The 16663-nt window shown below is 35.5% G+C and overlaps 1 pseudogene; it reads right to left on the bottom strand.

Moving 5' to 3' along the window:
- Positions 1 to 1965: 1965 nt before the first annotated feature.
- LOC118001108 lies at positions 1966 to 2997 on the bottom strand (annotated as a pseudogene).
- Positions 2998 to 16663: the final 13666 nt, after the last annotated feature.

Here is a 16663-nt window from a genome sequence, read left to right as displayed (position 1 = left end):
TTATGATTCTTTGGCTCTAGTAAATAAAGCCAACGTAGTAATCATATCACCATATTTTGGTCCTCCTTTAAGGCAGAGGATAATAGCTATAAGCCTGCCATGCCAGATATAGTCTATTAGTCACAGGAAAAAACAGCAGCGTGTGGAATGGATCAGCCCAAATTCATCATGACCACTAAAAAACAACACAAAACAAATATCTTATTAGTGATGTGCCAAGAGCTTGATCATTTCGAGTGAAGGATGGCATGTTAATGAATATGTATAAAGGCAGTTCTCAAATTCACATATTTCAAATTAACAGCAATCAGTCAATTACACGCATGATATTGACTTGCTTCACATATTGCCCTTGAGTGGGCTGGAAACATACAAATGAAACTAAGTCAGATTTATGATGGATTTGGAGGAGATTCCTAATTTAAAGCATAGCAAATACTTTATCTTCCTGATACATAGAATCAAGCAGCTTTAATCAAAATAATATCTCTAAAATAGAACAAATAATGGCTAAGCAGATATGGAAGGGAAACAAACAACAACAACAAAAACCCTAAGCTGAATAAATTGGGAAGGCATTGGACAGGAAATATTGGCCTTTGAGCTGTTATTATATAATGGATTTTCTAAAGTAAGGTAATACATTTTCTGAAGTCTATTATAAAATAGGTTCCAAAAATACATGGATCAGTAGTAGCATTGCTGGAATAAATACAGACAGGGACTCATACAACTCAACTGCAAAAAACAAAAACAACCCCCCCAAATGGCAAAAGGCCTAGCCAGGTAATTTTCCAAAAACATACCAATGCCCAGTAGGTACATGAAAAGGTGCTCCACATCAATAATCATCAGGGTAGTGCAAATCAAAACACAATGAGATGCCAATTCACAGCTGTTAAGAAGTCTATTATTGAAAGATGTATTTATTTAGTTGAGATGGGAGTGGCAGAAGGAGAAGGGGGGAGAGTCTCAAGCAGACTCCTCTCTGAGTGTGGAGCCCAACAGGCTCCCACCACCCCAAGATCATGACCTGAGCCAAAACCAAGAGTCAGATACTTAACTGACTGCACCACCCAGGTGCCCCAAGAAGTCTATTTTTGTAAAGATAAGAGATAAACGCTGGTGAGGATATTGACAAAAGCAAACCCTTGTACACTGTTGGTGGGATTGTAAACTGGCACAGCCATTATGGAAAACAGTATGGAGGTTCCTCAAGAAATTAAAAATAGAACTACCATATAACCAAGAACTCCCACTTTTTTTTTTTTAAGATTTTTATTTATTTATTCATGAGAGACAGAGAGAGAGAGGCAGAGGGAGAAGCAGGCTCCCAAGGAGCAGAGAGCCCGATGCGGGACTCGATCCCAGGACCCTGGGATCATGACCTGAGCCGAAGGCAGACGCTTAACCATCTGAGCCACCCAGGCGCCCCAAGTACTCCCACTTTTGAGTATATATCCAAGGGAAACAAAATCATTATATCAAAGACATAGTTCCACTCCCATGTAAATTGCAGCACTATTCACAATAGCCAAGTTATGGAAATAACCTAAGTATCCATTGACAGATAAAGAAAGAAAATGTGATTTTATATATATGATTATACATGTATATTCAACTTTAATACATATATATAAGCTGAATATTATTCAGCTTTAAAAAAGAGGAAATCCTGCCATCCATGGATGAATTTGGAGAATGTTATACTAAGCGAAATTTATTTATATGTGGAATCTAAATACATATATTCCTTTGGGGGGTTATGGTATACTTTATTGATGGTACATGAAAAGATAAGGCTCCCCAAACCCCTCCCCTTCTTCAGGGAGTCTGGGATGGAAACTGTATAGAGGTTGGGAGATACTCAGTGTGTTGGGGGATGAGTTGAGGCAAGGACTCCCCTAGCAACTGAAGGACTCTCTCTTCCTCTTGCTCTTACTAGGGCTAGTCGTCCAGGGGCTCTTACTCCTTGGAGGCCATGTGGACCATAAGGTCCACCACTTGATTGCTATAGCCAGATTCATTGTCTTATTAGAAAATGAGCTTGACAAAGTGGTCATTGAGGGTAATGCCAGCCCCAGCAGCAACAGTGGAAGAGTGGATATCATTGTTAAAGTCACAAGAGACAACCTGGTCCTCAGTGGAGCCTAGGATGTCCATGGGGGGCCCTCTGATGCCTGCTTCTACTGGCACTGCCGAGTCTGAATGGGAAGCTCATTGGTATGGCCTTCCGTGTCCCTAGCCCCAATATGTCAGTTGTGGATCCGACCCACCTCCTGGAGAAAGCTACCAAATACAATGACATCAAGAATGTAGTGAAGCAGGCAGTCATTGTATTTGGTAGCTTTCTCCAAGAGGTGGGTCGGATCCACAACTGACATATTGGGGCTAGGGACATGGAAGGCCATTCCAATGAGCTTCCCATTCAGACTTGGCAGTGCCAGTAGAAGAAGGCATGATGTTCTGGGAAGCCCCTTGGCCATTATGTCATAGTTTCCCAGAGGGGCTGTCCATGGTCTTCTGGGTGGCAGTGATGGCATGGACTGTGGTCATGAGTCCCTCCACAATGCCGAAGTTGTCATGGATGACCTTGGCCAGAGGGATCAAGCACTTGGTGGTTCAGGAGGCACTGCTGACAATCTTGAAAGAGTTGTCATATTTATCATGGTTCACGCCCATCACAAATGTGGCATCAGCAGAAGGAGCAGAGATTATGACCCTCTTGGCTTCACCTTTCACATGAACCCCAGCCTTCTACATGTTGGTGAAGACCCTAGTGGACTCCACAACATACTCAGCTTGTGCTGAATTCTCAGCCTTGACTGTGCCATTGAATTTGCCATGAATGGAATCATACTGAAACACGTAGACCATGTCATTGAGGTCAATAAAGGGATCACTGATGGCAACAATATCCACTTTGCCAGAGTTAAAAGTAGCCCTGGTGATCAGGCACCCAATACTGTCAAATTCGTTTACTCCCACCTTATCCATTGTGTCTTGGGGACCGTGACTGGTACTACACCAGAAGATGCAGCTGTTGGTCCAATGGGGAGGAGCAGAGAGCCTAAATACATATATTCTTAATGTGATCATTTCAATAGAAAAGATCAATTTCAAACTATGTTTTATTTGGTAATAATTATAGTATTTTAAATATAGTCATGTGTTAATTGTAAAAATCCTTTTAAGTTCTTTAAAATTTTTGATAAAAGATAAAAACAATACTCTAGGGATCATGTTTATCACATATCTGCTTTGGGAATGAGGTCAGACATAATTAATTAAATTAATGATGCCTTTAACTTATTATCAAGCAAATTATAGCAGTTGTAGTTTCACAGGGATGCATTGTGTAAATTTTGTCTTGTAAATCTATTCAGCAAAGTAGACATTTAAATTTGTCCACCATTACTTAAAATCTTTGAGATGTTTTGATTATGAAAAGCAAAATGGTGAACATTCAAAAAATGAAATATCCAGCTGAGTAAGCAAGTTGTATTTCCTCAGGTGGTATATAATTTTTTACTGGGGGCTTTTTTTTCAGCTGGGTTTATGTATGTCTATCAGTGGGGGAGAGTGAGATTCCTTGAGTCTTAGATTGTTTTCTTCTAATGGGACCAGAGTGATATCTTTTTAACAGTATTATTTTGTCATAATTAGCATTTTAATATTAAATAAACATTAATTATCTTTTTTTGATTGGGTTCCCACATCTTGTGAGGAATGTGAATTTGGACTCGACCTCCCCTCATGATATAGTTCTGTGATTTTGAATCCTCATCCCAATTCTCCCCCGCAAGTACTGGTTCTGGGTGGACAGAAAGCCTCCTGCCAGCTTCTGTAGGCTGAAAGTTGGAGATTTTCCAATCATCTTTTCATTTATTGGGCAGTTTTTCAATGAGCTGTGTTTTGTATAGAAGCTCAATGACCATATACCACCTATAATTTGATCCAAGGCTCTGGCTTTTGTCCCCATATACATTAAAGATCCGGCCCCAGGCACTAGATTTGCATTTGGCACCCTTCACTCGAGGTTCCTGATAGATGGCAATTGTTCTACCTTGATGTTCCCTCTGTTTTGTTACTTGGTGGTTTAATTTATTTCTTGTGTTTGGTTTTTGAAGCTTTACTAAGTATTTATTTTATCTGACATGTATATTTGACATTGTGAGTGGTAGGAATTGAAAACGTACCTTCTTATCAGCTTAGTCCACTCCACTGAAGAAAGACAGTATAATTGAAGGTTCATATAGAGCAACGGTTGTTGCTACTAATGAAATGAAAACTCCCGAAGAGATGAGAAAGCTCTATTCATTCCAAAGGCCCAGAACAACCAGTACTTTGCTTGCTAATATTTGGACGTGCTATTGGATATTTCGCCACTCTAAAGGAAGGAAAAAAAAACTAACCTAAACACATCTGTACTAACTTGCTATTAAAAAAAAAAAAAAAAAGCTTCTGTAGTTCCACTTAAAAGCCATTAAATTCAGTGCACACAGTATTTTGGATGTCAAAAAAAAAAAAAAAGATCTATCAAGTGTTGTACTGCAGTTTGGAATATGCAAAAAATGTAACATATGCACAATGTTCTAATGAAGTTTAAGCCATATCAAGGAACAGTTCCAAGCACACTAGCTATACTACTAGCCATAATTTGAAAGAAACTGAGGCACAAACCTGAAAATATCAAGCTGATTGGACAGTGGTCAAAACTTCTTTGGAAATAGGCAATCTTTGTCAACTGTCTATGTAATGAAATGTTTAAGCTTTTTAGTGACCCCCTGATTTTTGTGTCTCCTTAGCTCTCTTTTTTATAGTAATCACAGGAAATGAGGAAAATGAAAGTGAAGTTTATCTAGCATAACTTCCTTAGAAATTAATGCATTTGGAAAGTTGGCTGGTTGGGAACACCGACACATAATCAGAATAGTTAACGTTTTGCTGAATGTTTGCTCTACAACAGGAAGTTCCCTAAAAATCATAGTTTTGAATTACTAGTGCATTTTAAATAAGCAATCTATTTCCTGTGTCATGCTATAGGGTACATGTAATATAACTGTGTTTCCACTATTCATAGATAAAAATATATCTTTCCATCCATCCTATCACAAATATGATTATCAGATTATTTAACCAAAGAAAGTTTCATTTAGTTTAAATAGATAAAAGGGCCCTAGAAATACCGTGGGGGTACACATTAACTTTTTGTTGTTGTTGTTGTTGCTTTTTAGTTTTTATTTTAATTCCAGTTAGTTAACAGTGTTATATTAGTTTCAGGTGTGCCATCTAGTGATTCAAAACTTCGTACATACAGATTAACTTTCTCTTAACATGTGAGGATGCTAAAAGCAATTAAGAATTTAAAATATGAAATGGAAAGATTATCTACTTAATATTAATAGAAATAAAAATACAAACATTTCTAATCCAAATAAAACTTGAACTTTATTTGAACCCAACCTTTGAAATATAAAGCAGGCCATGTATATATTAAGTCACACAAAGTTTGGCTAATAGCCATGAAATTGTCTAGTGCTACTCTAACACAATTGGAAGGTACTTAGAACTCTGACACAATGAATAAAACATTCTGCTTGGGTTCAAAGAAAGCACATGCTTATTTAAGTTACTGCTGTAAAAGACTTTAGTTTTGTTTTATTTTGCTTTTTAACTGAAGTTAAATATTTTTATTAAATGAGCAGTTCCCAGAGAAGGAAAAGGATAAATTAATGGTGATTGGTTGTCGTCTTCTTTTTTATATCCCCTTAGTTGTGAGTCAATGGAATAAGTTGTGTTCATTTCTTAATTAGTTCAAAGGGGGTATAATATTTGTAATGTTGATAAGCTTTCCCATAAAGGAATATATTGTAATTACCTGACAAATAAAATACTGTGAATACTAAATATTTCCCTTCACTTGTTGGGAGAAGCAGTCACAATAATAATCTAAAAAGAAAATTCATCTGTGAGAAAACCTGAATTCCAGAACTAGGACTGATACTTAACCTCACTGACCAATGATGTTTTCTTTTATCTAAAATATGGTAAATTCAACCATATGATCTTTAAAATATGATCTTTAAATATTGATATTTATTGCTTTTACAAATACACCATAGTATTGTTTTAGGAGCAGAGACAATAGATTCACCCTGACCTTGATGTTTTTGCTTGTTTGTTTGTTTTGATTCCCTTTTTAGCTAAGGATGCACATTTAAGATAATCAGTCTATTGGAGCAAAGAAATCAGTGAAACATGAAAATCATGAAACAAAACATGGTAATAAGTAGTCTACTCTTGACTGAATATCCTACTATCAACAATTGGGTTTTTATTCAGAAATCATTTAATGTAATTTTTTATTCTTCCTTAGAAGGTCTCTATCCTTTAGATCTAATATCTCCAGGGGAAGAAAAAGCAAAATTAATAAAAGCTTTTATCTGTTTGTCAATAGATACAAAGGAATTGATTAAATGATGTGTATAATAGATACAGAACTCCAACCAACTCTCCCAGTAGAAACTACCCCTTTTGGTCATATAAACATGTGAGGAAGTCCTTTCCCCTTCTTGCCACTATCAATATTTACACATCATTTCAAACCATGCCCTCCTTCATGTCTCCATGACTAGGATGAGAGACTTATTAGTACAGGGAGACTTGAGAAATTATCTAGTCCAACTTTCTAATTTAATGGCAGAACAGAGAGTCTTGGGTTGTAAGTCAAAAGAACTTGATATTAGTTCCATGTAATGGCTCTACTTATTGTCAGCTCAGCAAAATTGGTCATTTACTCTTTCCAAATATATTTCCTCTTCTGTATAATGGAATAAATAACTCACTTCCTACCTTATTGGGCATTTCTCCCAATCAAAGTAAATAAGAAATATAAAGGTATTCTCATTAGCCCACTTTTATGTTTATCTTCCTTAAAATTCTATAGTCCTACTTCTCAACAATTATGAGGGTCAGAATTCGGGAAAAAGTTGAAGGGGTGGAGTGACAGAGAGTGAAAATGTGCATAAACGTGCAGACTGTCTTTCCTCTATCTCGGCTTGATGTGAACCACCATCACTGGTGGGATTTGTTATACTGTGACTGACAACCAATGACTGTGTCAGTTAGAAAGAAGCTGGAACTTCTTATAACATTGATTTTCGTATCTTTAGGTCCCTGAAGATGAGCTACAGATTGATTTCAAGCACAAGTCCTTATTTAGGTCTTACACTACGAAACAATTCCATAGACTTTCATTTTATGAAAGATTAAGGCTACTTCCTAGTAAACAGTGAGCATAAATTTTAGTACTCAAAAACTAAAATTGGTTCATTGTTAGAATTTCTGAAGTTTCCACTTCTGTAGAAATTCTACTTGCCAAGTAGCATTATGCAATATTGTAAGCTATGCTTTGAAATCCCAGGTTTTCAAGAAAAAACTTTTAAGTATGTCATTAGTGTAGTCTTGAATAAGACAGGATTTTTCAGCTGCTGCTCATTTCATTCTGTATCTCTGTGTATAAGCAGCCTGAGTTCACCATTCATTTTTAAAATATCTTGTCAAAAAAGCAAATATACTTATAGTAGTAAAAATACAGAGTTTAAAGTTGGAATAAAATGATACCATTTTTGTACATGGGTCATGCACATGAACAGTAGTATACAATTCTAGGTGAAATATTAGCATGATATATACCTGCATACTGGAAGCATGCACCATTACCAAAAGGGTATTCCCACATTAGGAAATGTAATGATATTATTAATAATATTAGATACCCAAATTTCCCCACTAGTCTTTATGACACAGAGATGTGGAAATTTCACAGTAAGTGGATTAGGAGAAATTTCAGCCCATCAAGGCCTCCCATATGATAGTTAGTCCTATTCATCGGGTCAACTGAATCTGCACCTGGAGGCAAACTCACTTTTAAGTAAAAGGAAGAAACCTAGCTAGTCAGGATGCCCTATCTGGAGAATATACCAATTGGTGGAAATAACTATCACTGCTCAGTAGCCAAAACAAATTTCTTTCTTTCAAGGAGCTTACATTCTAACAGGATATGGAAAATAGACACCAAAAATAAGAAGAAAAATGTGCTGTATGTTAGAAGGTAGATAAAAAGAAAAGCAGAGTAGAAGAGAACGGTGTCCTGCAGGTGGAAATGGAAAGAGAATGTGATATTGCATTGTGAGGTCATGACAGGCTTCATGGAAAAGATGATAAAGAAGGATTTCAAGAACAGGAGGGAGGGAGACAGCCTAGGGAATAGTTGGGAGATCGGTGTTCCAGATAAAGGAAACAGAGCAAGATGGGAACATTCTTCCTGGGTTTAAGAGAAAGTAAGAATTCAGTGTGACTGACGTGGAGCATGTGAGAATGTGAGATAGAAGCAAGATGGTCACAGAAGAGAGTCAATTAAATTGGACTTTCATGACTTATTCGGGGTAAAATGTTGAGCTATCATAGGGCATGAAGTAGAGAAGTGACATTATCTGGCTTACATTTCAAACGGATCATTCTGGCCCCTGTACTGAGTATAGATTGTAGTAGAAAGGCCAGGGGCTGAAAGAAATAAATCAGTTATGAAATAATCACAGTCTTGCAGGTGAAATATGAGGGTGGCTCAAACTAGAGTGGTATTAATGGATGTGGTGAAAAATGGTTGGATTGTATATATTTTTTCAAGATACAGCTAGCGTGACTTCCTCATAGACTGTGTCGTGTAGGAGAAAGAAACAAAATGACATTAAAACATTTATTTTTTAAAATCATTATTCTCATCATTTGCCATTAACTGGGATGTGAAAATCAGCAAGTGGCACAAATTTGTCTGGGAAAATCGGGAGTTTGCTTTTAGAGATTGTAAGTTTTTAAAGGTTTATTAGACATTCAAGTAGAGATGTTCAGTAGCCTGTGGAGTATATAAATACATGGCATTTGGACAGAGCTCTGGGCTGGAGTTCTACAATATCGATGGTATTTTAAAGACATGGGATTCAGTGAGCTCACCCAGAGAACCAGGCAAGGGCCCAGAACGGAGCTCTGCAGCACTCCAACAATGAGAGATTACGAGGTCAGTAGAGTTCCCAGGGTAGGTGATAGGGGATCAGAGAGAAAGAAAGGCAGAGGCTGATTTCTAGAAGCTGGCACATGTTTTGATAAAATAGCAGCCATTTATTGTCATAGATCTATTTAACTATTGCCTGTTGGCCTCCTTGAAGGATATTTATAGATTCAAATGTTCATTCCTTTTCACATGTCTTCAGCAGTAAATGTGACAGAGGGGTAGAAATAGGGACCCAGGCTTGTCAGGATGCTGAGAAACAAAACACTTACCTTCTTTATTGTTGGTGCAAGTCTGATGGAAGCAAGGGAAGTGATGGAAAGGGCAAGGGCACAGTTACCTAGAAGAGTTCTAATACATAAAAAGCTGAAGAACAGCTGGTTTAGGTCTAGCAGCAAGAATAAATAGCCAGTAATTTGCATTCTCTAATAATTTTAGTCATGTTATAAGTAATAGTAGCAAAGTGAGGTAATAGGAATTTGTTGATTTTCATAGAAAAATAATTGTATTTAACATACATTTGTTGAAACATGAAAAGTAAAAACCCTTTTCCTTAATTTAGCATGAACTCTCTTCATGAGGCATTCATGGAGTCCTTGAAACGTTGAGATACCATTTAATAAAAATCTAATTCATCTTGTCTAATGCCATTCAATAAAACTGTCATTTGGTGAGGCCATCATTAATTACTCAACTGGAAGAAATAATTATTTTTAGATATTCTCCTTTTGGCAGCTCAGCAGAAAGAAAGCAAAAATTGCCTCTGCAGAATAAGCAGCTGAAGATTTCTTTATAGTCAGCATTTAAAGGTGACTTCTGATCTGTTGTTAAGACATATTCCTTTGGAAAAAGAGCATATGGCACTTTCCCTCACCCTTTGCTTACTTTACAGTTCATTCATAGGAAAATTAGAGGCTCAACAACAACATAATTCCATCCTTGATGTTCTCTTTTCTTTCTTTCTTTTTTTCTTTCTTTCTTTCTTTCTTTCTTTCTTTCTTTCTTTCTTTCTGTCTGTCTGTCTGTCTGTCTGTCTTTCTTTCTTTTTCTTTTCTTTCTTTTCTTTCTTTCTTAGAACTACATCAAAAATGACACTAGTGCAAAGGGATTTCACTTTCCCCTTACCGAGCAAAGATGTTGCCGATTATACAGATCTGAACATGAAAACATTGAGATAACAAATTTAAAGGATCCAGCATTTTAAAAAGAAAATATACACATAAATTGAAATGCTTTAGAATATGAAAGTCCTAAACTCCTATGTGGGGCTGAGTTTCAATTTATAGCTAATCTTTTCTTTTTATTACCAGCACTTGACTTATATAGGACATACTTGTAAATGGAAGTTATGAAGGCACTGCTCTATGCATCCCAATATGAACTGTCTATTGATCAACCTGCTTTGATACCTTGGCTTACATAGCTCTAGAGGTACATAGAATTAAAAAAAAAAAAAATACTGCCACCCACATTCTGTATAGCATGTAAGAAGTCTATATGATTTTTGGAGTGTTGTGTTTCCATTTCAATGAAATTAAAAAAAAAAAAAAGATTCCCTTAATTATCTTAGACCACATTAAATACTTCCAAGTGAGTTCAGTGCTCACAGTCTCTGTGACACCAAACTTATAAAATAATGAATGAATAGGGCACCAATAAGGAAGGATACTTAACACATATGTTCACATCAAAGAAAAGCCATAGTTTAAATAGAAAAAAGGAGTGGGAGAATCAAGCCATCTCCTGGACCTAGACAGTATCACCTCATCAAAATCAAAGAACTTATGATGAAATAGTCAGCAGAATACATTTTAAACAGCAATGTTATTTCAGAAGAAAACATCACCTACAGCATTAAATTGTTATTCTAAATTTTAATTTTGTTGAATTTGTAGATTTAAAAAATTAATGTATGGATTTTCAAGACTTACAGAAATTATTAATGTAATAATTTTATACTATTTAGAAAACATTACAATAATAATTTCTTAAATGATGGCAGAGTGAAACTGGATTCCTTAAGTCCTAAAAATAAATCCAATAAAATACACACACAAATACAGATACACAAATAATTAGGATGCACACAACAAAATTCACCAACAGCAGCCAAACAAGGAAGGAGTTCAAACTCATGCCATAAACTCTAAAAACACGAAAGTCAAAGAAAATATCATACCATTCTGGGAGACCTTGATGGAGTGTCTAACCCTGCTATCCAAATCCCAAATAGTAGAGGGGAACATGATGCATTAAAAAAAATCCAATAAATTATTATTAATATGCCAGTTTAGGGAGAATGAATATGTAGATAGGCAGTAGGAGGATTGAGGGAGAGAAAGAGAGGGAATGAATACCAAAGTCTTGTAATATAAAACAGAATCTGAAGATCCAAGCAGAGGTGGGGAAAAACCACCAGGTTTTTACATTTTCAATAGATCCATGGTAAAATTAGAAGTGATGTGGAACTTGAATGTGTTGCTCTAACCCTTGGAAATAGGGCATGGTCACCTACTAATGAAGTGAAACCCTAATATAGCTTTTTATTGTTATTGTTGTTTGTTTTGTTTTGTTTTTAGAGAGAGATCGAGAAAGAGAGAGCATGCACACATGCACATATGTGCAAGGGGGGAGGGAATCCTAAGCAGGCTCTACACCCAGAACAGAGCCGGAGATGGGCTCAATCTCACCACCCTGAGATCATGACCTGAGCCAAAACTAAGAGTCAGATGCTTAACTGACTTAGCTACCCAGGCACCCCCCCCCCCCATACAGTTTTTAAAAAATCTAGTTAACAAATATTTCAAGTTCTCTAACATAAATTATTCTCAGTCCTAGTTGTATTCAACTGCATGACAACTATGAAAACATATTATGAAAGAAAATGAATGAAGGAAGGAAAGAAGGATCTAGCAGGCAAAAGACAAAGAAATAAAAAAATCATATTTCTTTATAAACTCAAGTAAGGAAGGAAAAAACAAAACAAAACAAAGGAAAAGAAAACAAAAAAACAAACCTCCCTGGGAGTTTCTCCCACCTTAGAAGAATTTAGCAAAGACTTAATTCTGTAGAGTAAGAATTGAAGGATATATTAATAAAGAATGAGATTTTTGACGTATGGAAACAAATTGAACAAATCAATACCATTAACTGAACAAATAAATTAATTAGGGAAAAAGCAAGATCAGAAAATTTGAGGATGAACAACTCAACTCAACTGCCACAGAAGAAAGTCATGAGATTATTATTTTGAATGCAGAAGAAAAAAAAAGATAAAGACACTAATATTGAAGCAGTTAGGGAGATGGAAAAGACAGAAAGAATGTATCAGATCATAGGTATAAGTGTTATTTTTGCAGTCAAATATTCCACAAATGGAATGTAAAAGTACGCCTCCAGATATAGTAGGAGAAGTCTTGCTATGGAATAGAAAACTGATCTTGAAAATGTAAAAGGTCACGTTCTATAAAAAATTGATACAAAATAGTACACATTGAGACATGTTCTAGTTTAGTTATTGAATTTCAAAATGACTAAAGAAGTTTTCATGCACAGGCAAAGGAACAAGTGAATGAAAGAGGAAAAATTAAGTTTGCCTCAGACTTTCCACAATGAGATTTAGTATCAGAAGAAAATGAAGCAATATCTCCAAAATTCCAAGGAGAAAATATTCAAAGAAAGACCAATTTATAATTCAAGTTCAAAGGTCATTGATATACAGAAAGGCAGTAGACATTTATTACCAGACACAGGGAAAACCCCTAAGTCCCTCCTGAAAACCTACTTTCTGTCTTAATCCAGCAAACCAGGAGACGAGTAAAAATGTAAAAATCAGGAATAGAGTTTAGAGTTGGAAAAATTAATAGGTAGTAAGTATTGAACTTTCACTCAGACATAAAATTGGGCTAAGCAACTGAGAACCTTATGCTTACAGAAAAGAATGCAAGTGTTATGGACTTTCATAAATAAAAAATAAAAATAGACCATTTAAAGCAGAAAGGTGCAAAGAAAGAAAAAAAATCTGAGTGCTGACTTCTCATCCTTTCAAGTAAGGAGGCATTTTGATAATATAAGATTGAAATTTAGAGAGAAAATACATAATGGCTCCGGCTTTATATTGTCCATTACAATCTTTCCTTCTTAACTTGAAAGGAATATTTTAGGCATTAGAGTCTGTTTTGTTGTTTTTTTAAAAGGAAGCATTTATCTGAAACTTCAGTTTCTTCCTGACTCTTTTTTATCCTAAAAATTCAAGAAATATTGAAAATAATGTTTTTAATAAAATACATGGATATGACCTCATTTTAAAAATTTTATTGATCTATACATTATTTTTCACTATACATGCATAAGAAGAAACTGGAATGATGCTGTCTCATTTTCTCTCTTGATAATGAGATTCTAGTGGATTTTTTAAAAATTATTCTTCCGCACTTTGTATTGCTTGACTTAAAAAAAAATAAGCATGTGTGATTTCATATAAATCCTTTAAAATCATTACCCAAAATGAAAAGAGGTCTATGTAATACTTACCTTTGTGTAACACGGATTTAGTTCTGTGCCTCTGGATGGTGAAACCGGTAGGCATTGGCCTGGGTAATAAGAGACTGAGGACTTTTTTTTTTTCCATAGAACTTTTAGGACCAGAAATCATGGGGTTTGCTATTCTACTTTAGTCCTACCTGTGAAAATGCCTAGTAAGGAGATTTTTTCAGATTTTTCATGTAGGGCAAAAGCAATCAATCTCTGTGTTCCGAAGCCATGGCCAGGAAACTTTTTTTTTTAAATTATTTATTTATTTTTTTATTTTTAAAGATTTTATTTATTTATTTGAGACCGAGAGAATGAGAGACAGAGAGCATGAGAGGGAGGAGGGTCAGAGGGAGAAGCCGACTCCCCCGCCGAGCAGGGAGCCCGATGCGGGACTCGATCCAGGGACTCCAGGATCATGACCTGAGCCGAAGGCAGTCGCTTAACCAACTGAGCCACCCAGGCGCCCATGGCCAGGAAACTTTTGACACTGCCCAGATGTACAGTCCTTGCATCTTATTTCCTAAAAGTCTTCTATATTTATTAAAAATCCACATGGTGGATCAGTAACGAGGGAAATCTTGGTATATCTCCTGGCTTTATCTAACTAGTACCAGTACAGAAGGGAGTTACTAATAACCTGATAGAAATCAAGAGGAAAAGGAAGGAAAGCAATATTCAACTTTAAAAAAATATATGTATATGGTAAAATAATGATTTTGAGATTGAAAACCTGCAAAGCAGGAAAAATATTCAAATCCCCTTCAACCTAATGGAAAAATTCACTGACTGACAGTGAGATGTTGTATCTTGTCAGCGACAGCAGTGACCTTTAGACTTGAGGCTGACATCAATATACCACAACAAGCTATCTCTTAGAAGGCAAACACAGATCCATGTGAATTTCAAGGATCTTCAATGAAAATTGCATAAAGTCATTTACTCTATGATCCTTATATTTTGAAATGCCTAGAAATTGCACTTCTAAATACTTCAAATAACTAGTCTCTAATCTTTAAACACATTTACTTAATTTTTACTTTTTGTTTAGGGTGGAAGAGTGATTTCTAAAGAGTGATGTGAGGACAATTGCCTTCCTGGAACCTTACTGAATATTTTTTAAATGCTTGCATTATTGTTTCTATTTAAAGTAACATTCTCCAAAATAAATTGATGAAAAAGGGTAGCAGAATTCCTGCTTGTGTGACATTGGCATCTTTGAAATTCAATTCCCACATTTCATTCCTTAAAAATATAAATAAATGTATCAATTAAAATAATAGTTTAATTTTAGAACTCCTATGATATCCTCTTGCCTTGAAGAATTATTTTTCCTTCCCTTCTACCCTCCCTCCCTTCTTTTTTCTAATTTGTTCTGCAAACAATTATTACAGAACTTACTGAGCACCGTGCCCAGGCCTTGTACACAGCCCTGGGAATACAAAGAGAATAGACACAGTATATACTCTTGATGGTCTCAAATCCAGTTCTAGGTAAGTATTGGTAAGTCAAAGATTACAAGGCTTGGAGGTCTGTGACTGTGTTTTTGAAGTAAAGCAACATCTTTTACAAATGATTGAAATGAAGTTTTGACATTATATACATATATACATACACATATATTTTTTCAGATTTTAGTTTAAGCACCTGTGACTAATATTAATTGTTTTCATTTTGAGCACCCACAATGTGTCAGGAACATATTGTATTCATTCTCTCCTCTAAGCTTTCAACCTTGTTCCTCTTCTCTGAAATGTACCTTCTTTCCTTCTAAGTGCTTCTCAATCATGAAAACTTCTTTAAATTCAGGTAGTCCCAATAATTTTTTCATTTACAAACAGATCTTGTATAGACAGTTGACACAATTTAGCAGTTAACCTATACTGCACTCTTCACACGTTAGTCTGATGTTCCCCTGACTAGAATGTATTCAGCTGGAGAGATCTTTGGGTTCTTTTAGTACCAAAGAGAGTGGGGCCACACAGTAGGAGCATGAGAACTACTTAATTATTGATCTATGTTCTTCCCTAAATATATCCATTAAGAGGTGTTGGGGGTAGAATTTTCACATCAGAAAGGACAACAGGATACTCAGTTAAATTTGAATTTCAGATAAAGATGATTTTTTTTTGTATATAAGCATGTCCCAAATATTGCATGAGACATACTTACACTTAAAGAAATTATTTTCTGTTTATCTGAAATTCAAATTTAGCTGTGCATCCTGCATTTTATCTGGCAACACTTATTGGAAGGAAACGTTTTTAAAAATTGGGTTAGCTGCTTCTGTCAGTAGACTAGAAGCATACTGCATATATATAATCATAATATTCAAAAGGACAAATACAGAGAGTCATTTTTATTTATTGGAGGGCTGTTTTTTCATGTTTAGTACATGTATATATGCTTGTGTGTATATTCATGCACTCATGTGTATGTGTTCATGTACACATACACATGTATGCACCTAAGAAGGGCACCTAGCACTATTTTCTGGTTCTACAGCACAATCATAGAATGACAATAGGAAGAAACACCTGATTCACAAAGGCATCTGAAAGCCACTCAAATATAATCAGATGCTAGAAGATTATTCCTGAAACGTTAAGATCCATTATTATAAAAACAGACATATAAGACTGTTCATAAGCTACACTTCATTTGAAAAGATACCCACTTCAAATTTATTTCAGTATACTTTCTTTTCTTTAATTATTATTTGCCTATTTTGCCAATTCAGGACTAAAGATGTGGGCAATTTTTTATTTTTTTATTGCATTTGGGATTAGTCAAAAGTGTTGGGATCAGGGAAATGTTTTCTGCCAAGTTCCTCTAGGTTCATGCCAAGTAATTTTCAATTGGTTTATAAGCCCATGTGTATTTTAAATGAAATGAATACATACATTTTAGATTCTTTTACCCTTAACTCACCCAGATGATTCAGAAGACATTGAATAAAACTTTGATTCATGTTATAAGAAATAGATTGCTTGAAGGTTTTGGAAGTCAAGAACCAAGGCACCTCATTTGCAAAGAGTAAGTGGACCCAAATGTTGTAACTCC

This window comes from Mirounga leonina, unplaced genomic scaffold (assembly GCF_011800145.1).
Source record: "Mirounga leonina isolate KUSES-001 unplaced genomic scaffold, KU_Mleo_1.0 Mir_53, whole genome shotgun sequence".
In the NCBI taxonomy this organism is placed as follows: Eukaryota; Metazoa; Chordata; class Mammalia; order Carnivora; family Phocidae; genus Mirounga; species Mirounga leonina.
The sequence above is the reverse complement of the archived record's forward strand: the minus strand, read 5'-3'. Positions and strand labels throughout refer to the sequence as shown.